We start from the raw sequence: 24,226 nt of genomic DNA on the forward strand, positions 1-24,226 counted from the left end.
CTAAACCAGACATCATACAAAGACAAATGAACACACTTTTTCATATAATTATGACACCAGGAATCAAATGGAAAGGTCACTGAGATGGTAAAACCACTCTTTATCAGAGAAAAATGAACTCTCGTGTAGTATTTTAGTATAAATAAATTGGTCGCTCCAACACATATGGGTCATTCCATGAAATTGGTAACTTTGCAACTTTGAAAAGTTAAAATTTAAACTATATTTAATTTCTATTTTTTAAGTAGCCAGGAATCAAAGAAAGTTTAAAATGACAAGAAATTATGTTGTGTCATCTCAGGCTGTGGAATTTAATATTTTATTATAGTTTTAATGTTTTCCTAATCTTGTCAACCCTGTTACCGACATAAACTTTACAATATACAGTATTTCTAATTAGAGATTATTGAGAATATTTTCTATAGTCTATATAGTCTATAATGGTAACAGTTGAAATTCAATTTTTTAAAAACATTTTTATCAAATTAATGACAACAACAGGGTTGAAGTTATGGTAACAGGGTTGACAAGAGTAATAGATGACAGGACACACATTCTATTGTCTACACTGCAAAGGTAACAGGGTTGACAGTAACAGGGTTGACTATTTCAAGCTAATTTGCCCATTGCTAGCTGAAATAAATGCTAGCTAAAGGGCAAACTGTGTACTTTGAAAGGTAATTACCTGTAGATATCGATTATATTATGAGAAATAGAAAATTGTTTAGACTTATATGTTAAAAAGTGGTAACAGGGTTGACGTTGTCCCCCCCGGTCCAACCTTGAAAAAACATCAAAAATAGCACATAAGAGATGAGAGAAAGCTACTTATTACTGAGCTGTTAGCATCCTGGGTAAGAGATGTTGCAAACTCCTGTCAATCATGTCAAATCTGGGATGTACCATTGTTTTTCAAGGGTTTTTTGGTTAGGGTAACAGGGTTGACATAAAATCAGGGGACACCGATAAATTGGTAAATATTAATAATAATTAATATTACCAAAAATTTCATGGAATGACCCATATAGTTGTGTTGCTCATTCCATGAATGCACAACCCTTACAAGTTGTACCTCGTTGGAAAGGTGACTAATCAGGCTTTCCATCGGTCTAAAAGACAGCACCAACCGGAATTATTAAAAGGGAGAAATTATGGACTGAAAAAACATTTCCGAACTTTTTTTTGAGTAATTTATACTAAAATACTACACGAGAGTTCATTTTTCTCTGATAAAGAGTGGTTTTACCATCTCAGTGACCTTTCCATTTGATTCCTGGTGTCATAATTATATGAAAAAGTGTGTTCATTTGTCTTTGTATGATGTCTGGTTTAGGAGTTATGAAAATTGGCGTTTTCGCCATTCGTGCGGACATAAATTCAAAATGACCGGCAAAAAACCCCCATGGAACATTAGTTGACCCGGGCAACAAGCAAAAATCTTAAGTACACATCTTATCATATCCACAAACACATCCACCAAATGTTGTGCTTCTACCACAAAATAAACAATTCTTGTGATTTATTGAGCTAATCTGCCCCACAGGGGATGCACATTTTTGGGGTGCGCTACCCACACGTTTAGCCCCGTTGCTCATTCCATGAATGCACGATCCTTACAAGCTGTACCTCGTTGTAAAGGTGACTAATCAGGCTTTCCAACAATATACAATACATCACCAGTTGGTATTATTAAAAGGGCAGTTTATATTAATCATTCATTTATTCGCATAACAAATGGCTGCCACGGCCACTAGGGGGCGCTTTTGAGGTGACCCAATATCCAGATTTGTTTGAAACATATTCACCAACACATCCACCAAATTTCATGCTTTTATCACAAAGTGAACGATTGTTTAGCTAATCCGCCCCACTAACAGGGAAAGCTAAAGCTTAGGCTTTGATTGTGGGCGATATTGCTGTAAAAATCGCATGCTCAGCAATAACACTAAAGTCCTCTGCTTTCCAAAAGACATGGTGTCTGACCTAACAGAAAAATTTGCATATATTGTGGCCTCACATCCAACTGTTAGAACCTTTGTGCTTCACTTTGGGTCAAATGATGTGGCTGCTATGTTGAAAACTGTAAGCTCTGTGAAAGCCAAACTCTCCGGACCAGTGGCCAAAGGAGGAGATGAGAGATTCAGCAGGCTGTGGGCTCTGAACAGGTTTCTTAGGTCTGAATGTGAAGCACCCTGTGCATTTTATTTAAAATTTTAACATCTTCTGGGGACGACAACACCTTTTTAGGGCAGATGGGGTATGCCTTAACAAATCTGGAGTAAGATTGTTTGCCTCTAGCCTATTTTACTTATTAAATCACCCCCATCTGCCCCCCCACGCCAAGGACAAGAGCCAAGAGATAGCAGCGCAGTAAAAAGACATACACACCATCAAAACAACCTTGAGGAGGGAACACCGCTGCCTGACTCCTGACTCCCTCTTCTATTCTTGGAATTCAAACTTACGCCTCGCCCCTCTCTCATCGTCCCTTCCCCAAAAAAACCCAACCCGCCCACCTCCACCGGTTCCAAGACATCTAACACTGCCGCGTCCACCACCAACTCCCCCTCCACGACTGCATCATCATTGTCTCTCTCCTCAGCTTGATAAGGTTGAGAAAGCTGACAATGTTGTTTGTGCTCAAACCACACAATACTCAAACTATGTGAAGGGTCCAGGCTGCAAAATCAAGGACAGTCATTACTTCTTCCAGGACAAGTTGGGGCCCTTTATGCAAATAGCTGTTTTGATAGGTCATAGAAAAACAAAGGTAACTGTATGTGGTTCTGCAGATTTATCAAATTTAAAGTCCGTTCCTTGTGAGCCACAGCCTATCATTGGGAGTCTGATGGATAACACTCCTAAGACACTGAATCTGTGTGTATTAAACATTAGGTCCTTTGCAGGGAAATCATTTTTAATCAATGATTTTAATCACTGAGGACAAGCTTGATTTTATGTTTTTACAGAAATTTGGTTAGATCAAAGGACAGAGGCACCCAACAAGTATGGTATGTCCTTGATAATATTGGGCGGACTAAACATGTGGCAGAGGCCACACACAATAAGGGGCACACTCTGGACTTAATCATCTCAGGGGTTGAACAACTGATGTTGCTTTATCTGATCATGCCTGTGTTTTCTTTGAGAGCACTTTCTCTGTGCACGCAAGTGTTCAAAAGGAAATCATTTCAAAACAATGTATCAGGTTTTTGTTCAAACACCTGTCCTGTCCTGGGCATCAGTGAATGAGCTGGTGGATGTTTTCAATACTAAAATGGCCAACATCATTGATGCCATTGCTCCAAGTAAAGTAAAGGTTGTCTCTGAGAAGAAGAACTCTCCTTGGAGAAACGCCATGCTGGTAAGAGCTGAAAAAAGAGAATGTCGAAAAGCTGAGCGCAGGTGGCGAAAAACAAACCTCAAAGTTCATTATGAGAAGAAAGGCTTAAGATCTATAATTTAGAACTGAGGAATGCAAGGCAATCTTTCTTTTCTGACATCATTACCAGAAATAAGAACAACACACGTGTCTTGTTTGCCACAGTGGACGCTAACAATCCCTCCGTTGCCCCTGAAATGATGTTCCGTAGGGCCTGTAATGAATTTGCTTTTTTTTAGCAACAAAATAGAAAAAATCAGACAAGCAGTCATTGCTTCGTTACCGCATCCAAGATATGTCCACCGAAAACCAATACAAATACCATAGCACAGTTCAATCCACTTAACCATAAAAACTTGGAGGACATTGTACAACAGCTGAAGTCTTATTCCTGCTGTCTCGACATTCTGCCGACAGGCTTCTTCAAAAAAGTCTTGAATGTAATGACTACAGATTGTAAACTCTTCTCTCAGGTGTTTTTCCACAAGCCCTCAAAACTGCAGTCATCAAACCATTATTAAAAAAGGAAAATCTAGACAAAGGTGAAATGAACAACTACAAGCCCATATCAAATCTGCCATTCTTAGGCAAAATTATTGAAAGAGCTGTGTTTCAACAGTTACATGAGTTCTTAGCACTGAACAGTTGTTTTGATGTCTTCCAGTCAGGTTTTTGGACAAACCACAGCACGGAGACTGCTCTAGTTAAGGTCTTCAGTGACATACGCGTAAACACTGATAATGGCAGGATTACAATCTTAGTATTACAAGATCTCAGTGTTGCATTCAATACAGTCGACCACAGTATATTACTTGATCGGCTGGAAAACTGGGTAGGACTCTCTGGCACAGTTCTACACTGGTTTGAATCCTACTTAAAGGACAGGGACTACTTTGTGTCTATAGACAACTACACATCTGAGCGAACAAAAATTACATGTGGGGTTCCCCAAGGCTCCATTCTAGGGCCTCTTCTGTTTAATATCTACATGCTTCCCCTAGCCCAGATTATGGAAAGCAACAAAATAAGTTACCAAACTATGCATTGCAGATGACACACAAATCTACATAACCGTATCACCAGGCGACTATGGTCCCATACAAACACTCTGTACCTGCATTGATCAAATCAATGACTGGATGTGCCAGAATTTTCTTCAGTTAAACAAAGAGAAAACTGAGGTCATTGTTTTTGGTGCCACTGCAGAACGATTAAAAGTTAGCAGCCAACTTCAATCAGTAATGCTAAAAACCACAGACCAAGCCAGAAATCTAGGTGTAGTCATGGACTCAGACCTGAATCTGAACAACCACATTAAGACCATAACAAAGTCAGCCTACTATCATCTTAAAAACATAAGGATAAAAGGACTTATGTCTCAGCAGGACTTGGAAAAACTTGTCCATGCATTTATCTTTAGTAGGCTTGACTATTGTAACGGTGTCTTTACAGGTCTCACTAAATAAGTCCATTAGACAGCTGCAGCTAATTCAAAACGCTGCCGCTCGAGTCCTCACTAACACCAAGAAAGTGGACCATATCACCCCAGTCCTCAGATCACTGCACTGGCTTCCAGTTTCTCATAGAATAGATTTCAAAATACTGCTGATGGTTTACAAAGCATTAAATGGTTTAGGCCAAAATACATCTCTGACCTCCTACTCAGCTATGAGCCGTCCAGACCTCTCAGATCATCTGGTACTGGTCTTCTATCTATACCTAAAGTCAGAGGTAAACAAGGTGAGGCAGCATTTAGTTTCTATGCACCCACTATCTGGAACAAACTCCCAGAAACCTGCAGGTCTGCCAGAACCCTCAGTGCCTTTAAATCAACATTGAAGACTTTCATGTTTGCTGACGCCTTTCATTAACTGCACTGCAACATTATTCTGTTATTTTATCTTTTTATCTATCTTTTTTACTATGTTTTAGTTGTTCTGTCTCCCTTTCTGTTTTACTTCTTTTTATATCTATTTTCTATTTTCTATATTCTTTCTCTTGTCTGTTTTTAAATAATGTTTGCTTTTTATGTTCTTATTTTGCTAATATGTAAAGCACCATGAGCTGTCTTGTTGCGGAAATGTGCTATACAAATAAACTTGCCTTGCCTATTTTTTCTGGGGCATGTGTGTAGTTGTCTTTGTCTGGAGCAGAACTGTGAAAATGAATTTCCCCTCGGGGAGTCGCGTCATTAGGCCTATTTTAGGGGGGCTGAAGCCACCCTATTCATAAGCCCCCCCAAATAATTTGGTGTTTTTTTGTTTTTTTAAAAATATATATTCTCCTTTTAAGAACCCCAGCTGTCACCGCATCTGTCTCTTTTTTCAGATTTGTTTCATTTAATTCGTTTGATTGATAACGACATTATGTCTGAGTTGATAATGACTCATCCAACATGCAAGCTTAGGAAATGGTGGATCCCGAGATACAAAACACAACAAAACATATTATTGTCCCTCGGACTTACTTTTCACTGACTCCCTCGGGAGTTTACTGCTTACTGAGAACTAGTGTCTGTTCAAAGATGAATGAATGAGGTCTACTCTAAAAACGACTTTCTTACAGTTTTGAAATCTGAACAGGCTTATCTCACACTCCTATACTTATAACGTAAGTGCAACAGAACAAATTCCCTGTAGCCTAAATGTTTTCTTGTGTTTTCATCCAGAAAGATGTGGGGAAGATTTGGTTCCAGTCCCATATCTCAGATGTCTCCCAAAAAGAAGTGAGTTTTTACCATGGACTGTATATAAAAGACTAGCACTTTTTTTTTTTCCAGCACTGCAATCCAACTATAGAGACAAGAAAGACAAGATAAGATAAGGATTTGTAAGATATGAAATGTATAGCACAGATAGAAAAAGTAAAAAGCATAGCAGCAAAAAGAAAGAAAAAATGTATGTAAAGATACACATTCCAATCCATACTCTCTGAATTGAAATAAAGAAAGATACTTAACATTGAGTGTGTAAATAACGAAATACACTTCAGTCTCAGTGGCTACTGTGTGCAGTGTGAATGTTTTCCTTTGTTTTTATTCAGAAAAAGTAGTAAAGACAGAAATTAATATTAGTATGAGCTGGAGCGGCTTGACATATTTGGATTTCTTGGATGCATTATCACAAAATAAGTTCACAAAATAAACTCAGTTAACCCTACCTCAGTCTTAGTGCCAACTGTGTGCAATACTTTCTTTCAGAACAAAGTTGAGAAGACCAGTTTTTCCTGCACCCAGCTCTGTGTCCATGAGGAGTGACGGGTCAGAAGATCGTCTCATCAATCCTAGAAAAAGCCTCTACCCCAATAAAAAGAAGTAAGTTTTTACCAACAGTACAATCCACCTACAGAGACACATACAGTCTGAAATTAAATGAAGAAACATACTCTCAAGATAACCAAATACACCTCAGTCTCAGTGGCTACGGTGTGCAGTGTGAATGTTTTCCTTTGTTTTTATTCAGAAAAAAGTAGTAGTAGGATTATAAAAACAGAAATTAATATTAGTATGAGCTGGAGTGGGTTGACATATTTGGATTTCTTGGATGCATTATCACAAAATAAGTTCACAACATAAACTCAGTTAACCCTGTTAAGACTGTGAGCACACCACACACAAAGATTTACACTAGAATTTCGTCCCCCAAGCCAGAAATCTTGCGTGATCAAACATGATCTGTAGCCACACTGCTTTGTTATGATGTGCTCTCAGTCAGCTCACTTAATATTGGTTACATTCAATTTTAGTCACATTCCACTTTGTCGGTTCCCCCCACACACAAGAGGACTTGAAATGGTCACAATTGTCGGGTCCTACAATCTGACCCCCAGACTATCTAACTGGTTCCATCTGTCGTTTGAATGTTAATTAAAACATTTTGTGTTGTATTTGATTTTGTTACTTTGTGTTGAGAAAAAAAAAGTGACCAATCCCCATGATTCTGTTACTAGTCCGATATTAGTTCTGGAATGTGTGGTTGTCAAGCTAGTTGTCAGGACTCTAACTGTTACAACATGTGTTGTTATGGTAGTTTCAGAGTGGAAAAAGTAAGTGGATCAGTTTACCCAATTGATTTCTCTGGTTTGTCTCAGTTTACCCCTGAGCTGGGGTAAAGTGAGACACAAGACCACTTTTTTTTAAAACTATCATATTTTCACTGTCCTTCATCCTGAATACATTCTGATAATTTACATTGCATGGAAACATCCTGAATTAATGGGAAATGTGTAAATTTTACTGATAAATCATTTTAGCTCGCTTAGAGGGGAGAAAATGTAAAAAGTGTCTCACTTTACCCCACTCTCTCCTACTGTTACTAAACACTTTCCTTCAGTTCCAAGAAAAACAGAAGAACATAATGCATGATGTTAAAGCAAAAAGTTCAGGTGGATAATACACTACAAGTGTTTTGGAGTTGTTGGATTGTGTATTTGATGATTTGGTAAGGGAAAACAGAAACCAGGAAATACCATTAGCCTCCGTAGTGGTAGCTGAGCAGCTCACGTCTCAGCCCTGCCGATCAAAAAATAGCTTGAACCGACAATTACAGGTCACGGACCTACCCCTAAGACTATAGGGATTATGGCAATAGGAAAATCCCTTTAACAAAATACACCTCAGTCTCAGTGGCTAATGTGTGAAGTGTGAATGTTTTCTTTCTTCTTTCTGTTTTTATCCAGAAAAAAGTTGAGAAGAGCAGTTTCTCCTGCACCCAGCTCTGTGTCCATGAGGAGTGACAGGTCAGAGGAGCATCCACTGATGTTCAGAGACAGACACAGCTCTGCTGATGGAAGGTGAGGATGATGGGAACATTAAAACCTCCATCATTACTTTCATCATTTACTCACATGCAGCAGCAGCAGCAGCAGCAGCAGCAGCAGCAGCAGCAGCAGCAGCAGCCGGCCCACATCAGCTGCAGATGGACTGTGTGGGGTGGCAGCAGCTGGTACTAGTGTAAATTCAGGTGTTTCTTGGTTACACTAGGTGTACCTGGGTCCTCAGTTGTTTGAATTTAGTTAATAAGTATGAAAGCAGAGATGTTTGGAACTGTTGAGTTAAGCCCCACCCCAATGTTGTGAAGAAATGTGTCACAGTTCGACGAGGACCTGACCTGGCCCCAAATGCAGACTCAGACACAGAAACTGCTGTGGTGAAATGAAAAAAGCTGATTTATTTAACTCTTGGGGAAGAAAACACAGGCAGGAACACTGAGGATGAACCCAGACCAATGAACAAAGTACAATGAGGAAACACTGAGGTTAAGCACTCGAGTGAGAAAGGAAACACAGGTAGGTCAGTCAACACAGGTGAGACACCTGAGATAATCACAGGAGGGCGAGCACAGGAAGACGAGAAGATACAAATAATTTCACAATAAAACAGGAAACAAGAGACAAACCAGTGGCAGAATGGTACATGTTACATATGTAGAGCAAACTCCTCTGCAGCTGTCCCATAAGTGGTTATTTATGCAAAAATGAATTTGGTCACTATGGCTGTCTTCCTGTTTTCCCCCAGAGTTGTTTTGGAGAGGGGTCCTCCTGTAATCAGCCCTGTGTTCTTGGGGAGTTACATGTCCAATTATTCTTCATTGACATTCAGAGATGGACACAGCTCCGCTGGTCAAAGGTGAGGATTATGGGAACATAAAAACAGAAATTAGTGTTAGTATGAGGCTGGGTCGGCTCGACATGTTTGGATTTCTTGGATGCATTATCACAAAATAAGTTCACAAAATAAACTCTCTAAAGTTAGTCTTAGTGGCAACTGTGTGCAATGTTTTCTTTCAGAACAATGTCGAGAAGAGCAGTTTCTCCTGAACACAGCTCTGTGTCCATGTGGAGTGACGGGTCAGAAGAGCATCTCATCAATCCTAGAAAAAGCCTCTGCCTCAATAAAAAGAAGTAAGTTTTTACCAACAGTACAATCCACCTACAGAGACACATACAGTCTGAAATTAAATGAAGAAACATACTCTCAAGATAACCAAATACACCTCAGTCTCGGTGGCTACTGTGTGCAGTGTGAATGTTTTCCTTTGTTTTTATTCAGAAAAAAGTAGTAGTAGGATTATAAAAACAGAAATTAATATTAGTATGAGCTGGAGTGGCTCGACATATTTGGATTTCTTGGATACATTATCACAAAATAAGTTCACAACATAAACTCAGTTAACCCTACCTCAGTCTTTTTTTTTTTTTTTTTAAAGTATATTTTTTGGCTTTTCATGCCTTTATTCGATAGGACAGTTGAGAGTGTGACAGGAAATGGGAGGCAGAGACGGGGGGAATGACACGCAGGACAGGGCCGCCCGACGCGGGACCCGAACCGGGGCCGCCCGCAGCGAGGACCACAGCCTCAACACATGGGGCGGGTGCTCCACCAACTGAGCTAAACACCACCCCACCCTACCTCAGTCTTAGTGCCAACTGTGTGCAATGCTTTCTTTCAGAAAAAAGTTGAGAAGAGCAGTTTCTCCTGCATCCAGACCTGTGTCCATGAGGAGTGACAGGTCAGAGGAGCATCCACTGATGTTCAGAGATGGACACAGCTCTGCTGATGGAAGGTGAGGATAATGGGAACATTAAAACCTCCATCATTACTTTCATCATTTACTCACATGCAGCAGCAGCAGCAGCAGCAGCAGCCGGCCCACATCAGCTGCAGATGGACTGTGTGGGGCGGCAGCAGCTGTTACTAGTGTAAAGTCAGGTGTTTCAGGTAATCACAAGAGGGCAAGCACAGGAAGACAAGACACAAAGAATTTCACAATAAAACAGGAAACAAGAGACAAACCAGTGGCAGAATGGTACATGTTACATACTGTATGTAGAGCAAACTCCTCTGCAGCTGTCCCATAAGTGGTTATTTATGCAAAAATTAATTTGGTCACTATGGCTGTCTTCCTGTTTTCCCCCAGAGTTGTTTTGGAGAGGGGTCCTCCTGTAATCAGCCCCGTGTCCATGAGGAGTGACATGTCAAAGGATCCTTCACCGACATTCAGAGATGGACACAGCTCCGCTGGTCAAAGGTGAGGATTATGGGAACATAAGTGTTAGTATGAGCTGGAGCGGCTCGACATGTTTGGATTTCTTGGATGCATTATCACAAAATAAACTCTGCTTCTAACTCTGCCTCAGTCTTAGTGGCAACTGTGTCCAATACTTTCTTTCAGAACAAAGTTGAGAAGACCAGTTTTTCCTGCACCCAGACCTGTGTCTATGAGGAGTGACGGGTCAGAAGATCATCTCATCAATCCTAGAAAAAGCCTCTGCCCCAATAAAAAGAAGTAAGTTTTTACCAACAGTACAATCCACCTACAGAGACACATACAGTCTGAAATGAATTGAAGAAACATACTCTCAACAGACTCTCAAAGGTGTGTAAATAACGAAATACACTTAAGTGTCAGTGGCTACTGTGTGCAGTGTGAATGTTTTCCTTTGTTTTTATTCAGAAAAAAGTAGTAGTAGGATTATAAAAACAGAAATCAATATTAGTATGAGCTGGAGCGGCTCGACATATTTGGATTTCTTGGATGCATTATCACAAAATAAGTTCACAACATAAACTCAGTTAACCCTACCTCAATCTTAGTGCCAACTGTGTGCAATGCTTTCTTTCAGGAAAATGTTGAGAAGACCAGTTTTTCCTGCACCCAGACCTGTGTCCATGAGGAGTGACAGATCAGAAGATCGTCTCAGCAAGCCTAGAAAAAGCCTCTACCCTCAGAAAAAGAAGTAAGTTTTTACCAGCAGTACAATCCACCTACAGAGACACATTCAGTCTGAAATGAAATGAGGAAACATACTCTCAAGATGGGTGTTTAAGTAAGTTTAAAGGGATATTCCAACATTTTGGCAAATTGGCCCATTGCCATAATCCCTATAGTCTTAAGGGTAGGTTCGTTACGTTTAATTGTTGGCGCAAGCTATTTTTAGATTCACAGGGGAGAGATGTGAGCTGCTCAGCTACCACTACGGAGGCTAATGGGATTTCCTGGTTTCCCTCATCAAACTCATCAAATACACAATCCAACAACTCCAAAACGCTCTGGTGGACAAGTTGTGACCTGCACATTCACCACGCTATGAGATAATAACAGAACGTTACGAGACAGAGTTGTTTTAGAGGTAAATTTATGAAAAGCACCGATGTGTATTCCCGTCGGGGCAGTTTTTAGGCAAGCACAAGCAGTCTCTGCATTTACCTCTAAAACAACTCTGTGAAATAATAAGGGAACGTTACGAGACAGTGTGGTGAATGTGCAGGTCACAACTTGTCCACAAGAGTGTTTTGGAGTTGTTGGATTGTGTATTTGATGATTTGGTGAGGGAAACCAGAAACCAGGAAATATATTAGCCACTGTAGCGGTAGCTGAGCAGCTCACGTCTCAGCCCTGCCGATCAAAAAATAGCTTGAACCGACAATTACAGGTCACGGACCTACCCCTAAAACCATAGGGATTATGGCAATAGGAAAATCCCTTTAACAAAATACACCTCAGTCTCAGTGGCTAATGTGTGAAGTGTGAATGTTTTCTTTCTTCTTTCTGTTTTTATCCAGAAAAAAGTTGAGAAGAGCAGTTTCTCCTGCACCCAGCTCTGTGTCCATGAGGAGTGACAGGTCAGAGGAGCATCCACTGATGTTCAGAGACAGACACAGCTCTGCTGATGGAAGGTGAGGATTATGGGAACATTAAAACCTCCATCATTACTTTCATCATTTACTCACGTGCAGCAGCAGCAGCAGCAGCAGCAGCAGCAGCAGCAGCAGCAGCAGCAGCAGCCGGCCCACATCAGCTGCAGATGGACTGTGTGGGGTGGCAGCAGCTGTTACTAGCGTAAATTCAGGTGTTTCTTGGTTACACTAGGTGTACCTGGGTCCTCAGTTGTTTGAATTTAGTTAATAAGTATGAAAGCAGAGATGTTTGGAACTGTTGAGTTAAGCCCCACCCCAATGTTGTGAAGAAATGTGTCACAGTTCGACGAGGACCTGACCTGGCCCCAAATGCAGACTCAGACACAGAAACTGCTGTGGTGAAATGAAAAAAGCTGATTTATTTAACTCTTGGGGAAGAAAACACAGGGAGGAACACTGAGGATGAACCCAGACCAATGAACAAAGTACAATGAGGAAACACTGAGGTTAAGCACTCGAGTGAGAAAGGAAACACAGGTAGGTCAGTCAACACAGGTGAGACACCTGAGATAATCACAGGAGGGCGAGCACAGGAAGACGAGAAGACACAAATAATTTCACAATAAAACAGGAAACAAGAGACAAACCAGTGGCAGAATGGTACATTTTACATATGTAGAGCAAACTCCTCTGCAGCTGTCCCATAAGTGGTTATTTATGCAAAAATGAATTTGGTCACTCGGGCTGTCTTCCTGGTTTCCCCCAGAGTTGTTTTGGAGAGGGGTCCTCCTGTAATCAGCCCTGTGTTCTTGGGGAGTTACATGTCAAAGGATCCTTCACCGACATTCAGAGATGGACACAGCTCCGCTGGTCAAAGGTGAGGATTATGGGAACATAAAAACAGTGTGAATGTTTTCCTTTGTTTTTATTCAGAAAAAAGTAGTAGTAGGATTATAAAAACAGAAATTAATATTAGTATGAGCTGGAGCGGCTCGACATATTTGGATTTCTTGGATGCATTATCACAAAATAAGTTCATGAAATAAACTCAGTTAACCCTTCCTCAGTCTTAGTGCCAACTGTGTGCAATGCTTTCTTTCAGAAAAAAGTTGAGAAGACCAGTTTCTCCTGCACCCAGCTCTGTTTCCATGAGGAGTGACAGGTCAGAGGAGCATCCACTGATGTTCAGAGATGGACACAGCTCTGCTGATGGAAGGTGAGGATGATGGGAACATTAAAACCTCCATCATTACTTTCATCATTTATTCACATGCAACAGCAGCAGCAGCAGCAGCAGCAGCAGCAGCAGCAGCAGCAGCAGCAGCAGCAGCAGCAGCAGCAGCAGCAGCCGGCCCACATCAGCTGCAGATGGACTGTGTGGGGTGGCAGCAGCTGTTACTAGCGTAAATTCAGGTGTTTCTTGGTTACACTAGGTGTACCTGGGTCCTCAGTTGTTTGAATTTAGTTATTAAGTATGAAAGCAGAGATGTTTGGAACTGTTGAGTTAAGCCCCACCACAATGTTGTGAAGAAATGTGTCACAGTTCGACGAGGACCTGACCTGGCCCCAAATGCAGACTCAGACACAGAAACTGCTGTGGTGAAATGAAAAAAGCTGATTTATTTAACTCTTGGGGAAGAAAACACAGGGAGGAACACTGAGGATGAACCCAGACCAATGAACAAAGTACAATGAGGAAACACTGAGGTTAAGCACTCGAGTGAGAAAGGAAACACAGGTAGGTCAGTCAACACAGGTGAGACACCTGAGATAATCCCAGGAGGGCGAGCACAGGAAGACGAGAAGACACAAATAATTTCACAATAAAACAGGAAACAAGAGACAAACCAGTGGCAGAATGGTACATGTTACATATGTAGAGCAAACTCCTCTGCAGCTGTCCCATAAGTGGTTATTTATGCAAAAATGAATTTGGTCACTCTGGTCTTCCTGTTTTCCCCCAGAGTTGTTTTGGAGAGGGGTCCTCCTGTAATCAGCCCTGTGTCCATGAGGAGTGACATGTCAAAGGATCCTTCACCGACATTCAGAGATGGACACAGCTCCACTGGTCAAAGGTGAGGATTATGGGAACATAAAAACAGAAATTAGTGTTAGTATGAGGCTGGGTCGGCTCGACATGTTTGGATTTCTTGGATGCATTATCACAAAATAAGTTCACAAAATAAACTCTAAAGTTAACCCTACCTCAGTCTTAGTGGCAACTGTGTGCAATGTTTTCTTTCAGAACAATGTCGAGAAGAGCAGTTTCTCCTGAACACAGCTCTGTGTCCATGTGGAGTGACGGGTCAGAAGAGCATCTCATCAATCCTAGAAAAAGCCTCTGCCCCAATAAAAAGAAGTAAGTTTTTACCAACAGTACAATCCACCTACAGAGACACATACAGTCTGAAATTAAATGAAGAAACATACTCTCAAGATAACCAAATACTGTACACCTCAGTCTCAGTGGCTACTGTGTGCAGTGTGAATGTTTTCCTTTGTTTTTATTCAGAAAAAAGTAGTAGTAGGATTATAAAAACAGAAATTAATATTAGTATGAGCTGGAGTGGCTTGACATATTTGGATTTCTTGGATACATTATCACAAAATAAGTTCACAACATAAACTCAGTTAACCCTACCTCAATCTTAGTGCCAACTGTGTGCAATGCTTTCTTTCAGAAAAAAGTTGAGAAGAACAGTTTCTCCTGCACCCAGACCTGTGTCCATGAGGAGTGACAGATCAGAAGATCATCTCAACAATCCTAGAAAAAGCCGCTGCTCTTGTAAAAAGAAGTACGTTTTTACCAGCAGTACAATCCACCTATAGAGACACATACAGTCTGAAATGAAATGAAGAAACATACTCTCAAGATGGGTGTTTAAGTAAGTTTAACAAAATACACCTCAGTCTCAGTTGCTACTGTGTGAAGTGTAAATGTTTTCTTGTGTTTTTATCCAGAAAAAAGTTGAAAAGAGCAGATTCTCCCACTGATCAGTCCAACCTGCTGAAACAAATGGATCTGGACTCTATATTCACAGTATGTAAATGTGCAATAATGCACGTTTTATCTGTTAGAAATGTTAACTTTCACTATATTATCTGAGTCAATATTAAATCAAATTTTATGTTTTTAGTCGCTTAAGAAGAACATTCACACTTTTGTGGAGAATGAGCTGGAGATGCTGAGGAGGACCCTGACACCAGATTATTTAGGCAAAGATAAGGACGTGATGCATGAAGAGGAGCAAAAGCAAAGGAGGAGAAACTCAAAGACATTTCTCAAAATCACGGTGCACTTCCTGAATACAATGAAGCAGACGGCACTTGCTGACGTTCTGGAGAGAAGTAAGAGGATTTTTAATACATTTTAATATGAAATAAAGAACAAATAGGGGATAGAGCTACACATCCAGAGACATCTTGAAACTCAGCTATAGGATAGAAGAATAAATCAATGACAGCTTAGTGTGTCTGGTTTGTACCCACATAATTACATCACTTTAGACATTTGATAGTCTAAATATTTAAAATGTTTCAGCAGTATCATGACCTGTGGGTAGGCACACAATCATGCCTAATACACAGATCAGGGGCTGGTTTCCCAAAGCCTTCGTAACGCTACGTCGTTCTTAATCTTTACCTTTTCTGTCTTAACATTTTTCATGTGGTTCCCGAAGCATTCTTTGCTAAGAATATTTTCCCCACGACTTTCATTGGTAAGGTTGGTCTGGAGCTCTCTTAGACGTGATATTTCAACTCACGAAGTTTGGAAACCGCTGATCATCTCCAGTTGAACAACTGTAGAAGAGCTGTAGTTGATAATAATGTAAGCATCCAGTTGACGTTTTATTTGCAAAGAATGCACATGCTGTCAATCATGTAATGCTCCGCTTGAAATGATAGAACGATTCCTGAGCAATCGATGTCAGCCAATTTCGGCACCTTCTCGTGGACAGCGCACCTTACATCATTCGTAGTGTAACAGAAGGTCCGCGGTGCACTCACTCAAAAAAAGGACGTGCAAACCAGACAGCCAAGCGGACGGCCAAGCATTGACCTCTTGGCAAAACGGTTTGCATCGTTGCCCGCGGTGCAGGAGAGCAGGGTTCGAACCCCACCTGGGGCAGTCCGTACCAAAACACAACGCCGAGGACCAGATAACATCGGCTACAGTAGCAAAGTCATTCTTGAGGAACCTCCTGAGAAACAGTTTGGGAACCAGACATAGGTAGGCAAACAACTTTGGAAAGATAAACCTTTTGAGTCTTCTTAGCGCTAAGAAAAAACGTTATCGGGAAACTGGCCCCAGATCATCTGTAGAATTGCCAGCACTGTGCTCAGGTGCAAACCTTGTTGCACTTTTAACTATAACTAACCTTACACAAATACTGACCCCCTAAACTAAATTTTCATAACTCTTCTATAGCGTTTCTTCTTGAATTTATCCTGAACTCATTCCTCAAGAAAATTCCTGTCATTGTTAAATGTACCTCAGCTTATTGATTGTCTTTGTTGTTTGCCCACTCAGACTGGCCTGCTGCCATTTGCCAGCGTCACGTCAAATCTAACCTGGCGAAAAAGTGCCAGTGTTTGTTTGAGGGAATCGCAAAAACAGGAAACCCAAGCCTTCTGAAGCAGATCTACACAGAGCTGTACATCCCAGAGTGTGGAAACCAAGATGTCAGTGATAAACACAAGGTCAGACAGATTGAAACAGCATTCAGGAAACCCAACAGACCAGAAAAAACCATCGGACATGAAGACATCTTTAAATGCACGGATGGTGGAGATAAACCTGTACGGTTGATGTTGACGACAGGAGTGGCTGGCATTGGGAAAACAGTCTTAACACAGAAGTTCACTCTGGACTGGGCTGAAGACAAAACCAACCGCAAGATACAGTTCACATTTCCATTCACTTTCAGAGAGCTGAATCTGCTGAAAGAGAAAAGGTTCAGCTTGGTGGAACTTGTCCATCACTTCTTCCCTGAAACCAAAGAAGAAGGAATCAGCAGGTTTGATCAGTTCCAGGTGGTCTTCATCTTTGACGGTCTGGACGAGTGTCGACTTCCTCTGGACTTCCACAACACTGAGATCCTGACTGATGTGACAGAGTCCACCTCAGTGGATGTGCTGCTGATCAACCTCATCAGGGGGAAACTGCTTCCCTCTGCTCGCCTCTGGATAACCACACGACCTGCAGCAGCCAATCAGATCCCTCCTCAGTGTGTTGACATGGTGACAGAGGTCAGAGGGTTCACTGACCCACAGAAGGAGGAGTACTTCAGGAAGAGGTTCAGAGATGAGGAGCAGTCCAGAGGGATCATCTCCCACATCAAGACCTCACGAAGCCTCCACATCATGTGCCACATCCCAGTCTTCTGCTGGATCACTGCTACAGTTCTGGAGGAGCTGTTGAAGACTAGAGAGGGAGACAAGCTGCCCAAGACCCTGACTGAGATGTACATCCACTTCCTGGTGGCTCAGACCAAAATGAAGAAGGTCAAGCACGATGGAGGAGCTGAGACAGATCCACACTGGAGTCCAGAGAACAGGGAGATGATTGAGTCTCTGGGAAAACTGGCTTTTGAGCAGCTGCAGAAAGGAAACCTGATCTTCTATGAATCAGACCTGACAGAGTGTGGCATCGATATCAGAGCAGCCTCAGTGTACTCAGAAGTGTTCACACAGATCTTTAGAAAGGAGAGAGGCCTGGACCAGGACAAGGTGTTCTGCTTCGTCCATCTGAGTGTTCAGGAGTTTCTGGCTGCTCTTCATGTTCACCTGACCTTCGTCAACTCTGGGGTGAATCTCTTTCTTAGGGGTGAATCAGCCTCTCAGAAACCTAACACAGAAAACACAAAATCTGACCTAAAATGTCTTCACCAAACTGCAGTGACCAAAGCCTTAGAGAGTCCAAATGGACACCTGGACTTGCTCCTGCGCTTCCTGCTGGGTCTGTCTCTGTCGACCAATCAGACTCTTCTACAGGGCCTACTGAGAGCATCACCACAAACCAAACCACAGACCAATCAGGAAATGATTGAGTACATCAAGCAAAAGACGAGGGAGAGTCCCTCTGCAGAGAGAAGCATCAATCTTTTCAATTGTCTGAATGAGCTGAAAGATCACTCTGTGGAGCAGGAGATCCAACGGTACCTGAGTTCAGGAAGACTTACCGACAAAAAACGGTCCCCTGCTCAATGGTTAGCGCTGGTCTTCATCTTACTGTCATCAGGAGAAGCTCTGGATGTGTTTGACCTGAGGAAATACTCTGCCTCAGACCAAGGCCTCCAGGAGCTGCTGCCAGTGATCAGGGCCTCCAAAAAATCTGTGTAGGTTTAGAGATAGTAGATCAAATTTAATGTGTTTTAAACACTGCTGTCTCTTAAAAGCAGAAGGAAAAAAACAAATAATGCTGTTTTCTGTCATTTCCTCTTAAGGTTGAGCAGCTGTAACCTGTCACAGAGAAGCTGTCAAGCTCTGGCATCAGTTCTCAGCTGCCGGACATCCCGCCTGGAAGACTTGGATCTTAGTACCAACAACCTGCAGGATTCAGGAGTGGAGCAGCTCTCAGTTGCCCTGAAGTGTTCAGACTGTAGGCTGAAATCCCTCAGGTTAGATTTTTTATTTTTTGGGGGGATCCTGTGGGATCCTAAATCTCTTAATGTTTTAATTAATGTCTGTGTAATCATCATTAAACATTGCAAAGCTAAAAGCAATTCCTAACCGACCAAGTCAAAAGGAAAGTGTAATTCAAAGGGCATTTTGGTGCAAAAACAAGCTCCATTCACCTCACAAACCAGTTGCTTGTGGAAGTTTTGTTTAACTAAATTATGAATTGTGAAATGTTTTTATTTTGATGTTTTGATGTTTGGGTTTTCTCTGCTTCTCCAGGTTAAATGGTTGTGAGCTTGGAGGGAAGAGCTACATAGCACTGGCCTCAGTTCTTAGCACCAAGTCCTCTAACCTGAAGGTGCTGGACCTGAGTCGCAACACCATGGATGAATCAGCAGTGGAGCTACTCTGCAATTCATTGAAGAGTCCACACTGTACACTGGAAACTCTCAGGTTGGAGCAGCAACTACAACTCAAATGTTGTAGTTTGCAATCTGTCACGTGATGTATTTTTATTGAAAAATTCTAATGTTTTGTTTTTGCAAATGCAGATCAGAGATTTTAATAGAGTGTAGTAAGAACTTAAGTGATATCAACATGGTTGGTGTAAGGAATTAGCAGATATTGAATGGATTATCAGAAAATGGGCTTTATGCACGGCTCCACTGCTTCCTGAAATAAGCCAGCTCGTTTATTTCCTGTTTTACATTATTGGACAAACTGATTAATCCAGGTGTGCCTGACCATTGTTGTGAGGTCAGACACACCTGGATTAATCAGTTGGTCCAATAATGGTTCAGTCATCAACACCTACAAAACTAAATGGCATGAACAGTTCTGTAGTAGTAGTTATATTATGTTATGTTTATTTATTTGATATGGACATCACAAATACATTGAGACTGTTCCAGTGGACAGAACAGATGCTTTGCTTGGGTGTGTTTAGCACATGTGCTAATTTTCAACACCAGTCCATAGGCGGCAATTCAAAAAGCACAGAACATATTATCAACAGTATAAGATAAAACCAAGTGCATGACACTACATCATGACAGTAGCATACTAAAAGTGTAGTAGTGGTTGAGGTATTCTGTCCATATTAAAGTTGTGCACCTAATGACACACATTGCTGTGATTAATAAAAACCTAGCATTAGCATAGCTAAAAATTGTAGTAATTGTCAAACCTTTTTTATTTTGGTTTTCAATGGAAAGTTACTCTGTTATCCTGATAATAACAATGGACATTTCTACTCTCACCAGACTAAACCAAACCAACATCAGGGCAGAATCCTGTCAAAACTTCTCATCTGTTCTGAGCTCACAGTCGTCTTGTCTGAAAGAGCTTGACTTGAGCAGCAATGACCTGCAGGATTCAGGTGTGGAACTGCTTTCTGTTGGCCTGGGGAGTCAGCACTGTAAACTGTAAACTCTCAAGTAAGGGCTCATCAGCTTGCTCACGGGATGAATGGGAGCAATGTACTTTGGAAATTTACTTTCAAATCTGTAAACTTTTTTTGTGTGTTTGCAGGTTGTTTGGTTGTCAGATCACAGGGAAAGGCTGCTTGTCTCTGACCTCAGCTCTGAAGTCCAACCCCTCTCATCTCAGAGAGCTGGACCTGAGCTACAATCATCCAGGAGAGTCAGGAGAGAAGCTGCTGTCTGCTGGACTCAAGAATCCACAGTGGAGACTGGAAAAACTCAGGTACAAAGAGGCTTTCTGGCTTAGCAGAGCTGTGAATAAAGTAACTACGTCATGTTTTGCCATTGATTTTTTTTAAGATAAGTTAGCAAGGGAGTGTACAGGTACACTACTAGGGGAGATATGTAAGGGATAATGCCCGACGAGGTGTCCATTATCAGAAATTAATGGACGACGCGGAGGCGTGAAGCGGAGGACGGTTGCTTCCGCGAAGTCCATTAATTTCTGATAATCGGACACCTCGAAGGGCATTATCCCGCTTATACCATGGTCACTTACGAGATAAATACATATTAAATCAATTACTTATAATTTAATGTTGTTTTTTCGTTAAAATGTTGTTTTTACCGTTAAAATCACACGTCTTTAAGCGGCTGAGCCGAGCGGACTATTTAATAACACTCGTCGGCGATTAAAAAAAAAAAAAAAAAAGTAGTAGTTGGTAGTTGATCAGTGAAGGGAGGTGATGTGACGGCTCAAATGTTACGTACAAAGTATTATTTCAGACGGCCAGTGCACTTCTTACCGCTTATGTGTTTACAGACTCCAGTGCCGTGATGCGCTGAAAAAAAGTTGTTTTGGTCCGAGTGTCCGTTGCCGTGGTTACCAACAAGCGTTTGAGCCAGCGCAGTAATATTTAGAACGTAATCAGGCTATTTTACCGGAACATCTTTATGGGTGTCCATTATCACTTTTTAATGGACACCCAGCAGCCAATCAGAATCGAGGATTCATCCAGACCATGGTATAAATTATGTTGCTTTGAACCATTTGTGAGATAATGTACATATTGAAACTCATCACACAAGCAAAGGGCCATGTTTCCATAAATGTGGACACTGACGTTACCCTGGTCTGTCTTATTTTAGTCTGGATCATTGTGGAAAGGATGCGTTGAGTCCAGGTCTGACAAAATGTAAGTCTGTTTTCAGTTTTATACAAGGAGACAATATGACACATAGAATTGTCTTAGTTTGAAATCTCTCATCTCATCTGATGAATGCCTACTAAAAGTAATGCAGTCTAATACGTTTTTATTTGGTAGAGGAATTATGTCCATCCATCCCATTCTTGTAAAGGTCATAGCTCAGGCACACCTTGGGGAGATTTCTTTCATTTAGCACAAATATCCACTAGGTTTCTAGGATTAGATGTTTTTTGGTGGTCAGACGGTCAAGGTCTTTCTTGAACCCATTGAAATCAGTGAGGGTAGGTTAGATAACAGACACACTTTGTATAATGTAGTCCAGCTCAACAATAGCATTAACTGCATCTTCCAAAATGACCACACAGTTGAATTGAATTGAATTTCCTTTGTTTTGCTAACCCTCCTCCTGGCCATGTGCATTTGTTTACAACAAAGCCAGCGAGAAATCAGTCAATAGAGCGAGAGAAAACGTTATCATATACAATTTTACAACGTTTATATTTGTGTACAACTTTTGTGTACTTGATAATAAACTGCTACAGATTTATGTATTGCTCTCACCCTCAGATGCCAGTACGCTCACTCCGGACCTCAATACAGCCCACAGAAACCTCAAAGTGTCAAAAAACAACAGATCTGTGACGAAGGTGCAGGGGGCCATGGATTACTCCGATCACCCAGATAGGTTTGACATTTGTCAGCTGCTGTGTAGAGAGGGTCTGAGTGGCCGCCATTACTGGGAGGTTGAGTGGGAAGGACTTGTTGATATAGCAGTAACTTACAGAGGAATACAAAGAGGCAGCGGACCTAACAGCAGGTTTGGAGGGAATGACAAATCCTGGAGTCTGTGCTGCTCTGGTGGTAAATACTCCGTCTGGCACAACCACCACGAAACAGTCATACCCTCCTCCTCTGTCTTTAACAGAGTAGCACTACATCTTGACTGTTCTGCCGGCATCCTGTCCTTCTATGGCGTCCTTTGGGACAAAGTGATCCACCTCCACACCTTCAGCTGCACATTCACTGAGCCTCTGTACGCTGGTTTTGGAGTAGGGTCCTCGGTGACTGTGTGTGAAATTTAAAAAGGTACTCACTCAAGTCACTGCTGCAGTCCTAGAAAAAAACACATTGTCATCGTAATAAATGGCCCCAGTCTTTCTGAGCATTGTACGTTTTTGACACCAGCGTGCACAGATGCCATACTAAGCACATAAAATTTGAAATGTGCCTCCATCCCATTTTTCTTAAATGTGATATGACAGGAATGCTTTGAGGTCACAAAGCATAACTCTGTCCTCTTGAATGTGATATCTCAATGTATTTTTCAAGGCAGTAAGTGTGAATGTTTTCTTTTTTTTTATATTTGATACCGTTTACTTAATACTTATTATACTTATTATACTTATATCATTATTTTTTAAAGGCAATATTTCTTCTAAAGGATTTGGTAGTGTAGGATTATTCCGTTTTTATACTGTAGTTTACACTCATTGTTATAGGTACATTGTGTCATGATATCTAACTGGACTGTGTGCTAGTTGTTGTCTTCTTCAGGCAGCACGGTGGTGTGTTGTTTAGCGCTGCCACCTTTAGTTTGCATGCTCTCCCTGTGTCTCCTGGTAAAGGCTTCCTGCCACAGTCCAAAAAAATTGCCCGTAGTATGTGAATGTGAGTGAGTGTGCACTGTTCGGCCCTGTGATAGACCTGTCCAGGAGGAAAACTGCCCTCACCCTATGTCAGTTGGGAGCAGCTCCAGCCGCCCTCACGTCACATAAGTCAAGTCAAGTCAAGTCAAGTCAGCATTTATTTGTAGGCTATAGCACCTTTAAAATGACAGCAGTCGACCAAAGTGCTGCACATAGGAGGGTAAACAGTTAAATAAAACAACAATAATAAGAATAAGTTAGTGCAGCAGCAGCAATAATAGGTTAATAAAACATCAAAAGCAAGTAATAAAATAGATGTAAAACAAAAGTACAACAGGGCAAACAGTGCAGGTAATCATGAAACAGTTAAAAAGATAAAAGGGAGAGAAAAACCCACGGGGTCAACATAAAATCAGAATGAATGATACGTCAGGTGGAAAAGTGTTGTAGTGTTTTGAAGTTTGACCACCACATTAACCACATCACCAGGACTGCCTTCTTTCACCTCAAGAACATCGCCCGTCTCCGCCCCTCACTCACCGAAACCCTGATCCATGCTTTCATAACATCCAGACTAGATTACTGCAACAGCATCCTATACGGCTCATCATCCAAACTCCTCAATAAACTCCAATACATCCAGAACTCCGCTGCCCGCCTGGCGCCTGCTCACCCACACCCGCTCCCGAGAACACATCACCCCCATCCTCCAAAAACTGCACTGGCATCCCCATCTCACACCGTATACAATTCAAAATCGTCCTGCTCACCCACAAATCACTTAAAGGGATAGTTCACCCAAAATTGAAATTTCACTCATTATCTACTCACCCTCATGTCGACTAAGGGCTGGGAGAAGTTTCAGAGTCCTCCGTGGCTTCTCTGAGTTACAGGGGGTCTCGGCGCAGCAGTGCATGTCGGTTGCAAATGGATACCAACTTTCTTCGTAACAAAAAGACACACCAAAAAACATCCAAATACCTCCATGCTGCTCGTATGTAATGTCTGTCTTGTATTGAAGCCCCGAAATGCGAAATTGTCCCGAAAAAAATTAAATAAGTCTATATTTCAAGCTTGTTTTGTAGCGGAAGCTTCTCGAAGCTCCTCTTCCCGGTTCGTCAACTTTGGACGAACCGGGAAGAGGAGCTTCTGCTACAAACAAGCTTGAAATATAGACTTAGTAGAGGTATTTAGATGTTTTTTGGTGTGTCTTTTTGTTACGAAGACAGTTGGTATCCATTTGCAACCGTTATATGGACATACACTGCTACGCCGAGACCCCCTGTAACTCAGAGAAGCCACGGAGGACT

At 41.5% G+C, this 24,226-nt stretch overlaps 1 pseudogene across 1 annotated transcript; it reads left to right on the top strand.

The window, feature by feature from the left end:
• The first annotated feature begins 15,163 nt into the window (after positions 1-15,163).
• Positions 15,164-22,427, top strand: LOC146960007 (NLR family CARD domain-containing protein 3-like; annotated as a pseudogene). Its single transcript, XR_015035543.1, has 8 exons — positions 15,164-15,368; positions 16,552-18,358; positions 18,467-18,640; positions 18,921-19,094; positions 19,904-20,077; positions 20,172-20,345; positions 21,212-21,258; positions 21,838-22,427. The product of XR_015035543.1 is annotated as an NLR family CARD domain-containing protein 3-like (transcript).
• Positions 22,428-24,226: the final 1,799 nt, after the last annotated feature.

Source organism: Trachurus japonicus, unplaced genomic scaffold (genome assembly GCF_045865225.1).
Source record: "Trachurus japonicus isolate A0001 unplaced genomic scaffold, Traja_1.0 AP030785.1".
NCBI classification, from domain to species: domain Eukaryota; kingdom Metazoa; phylum Chordata; class Actinopteri; order Carangiformes; family Carangidae; genus Trachurus; species Trachurus japonicus.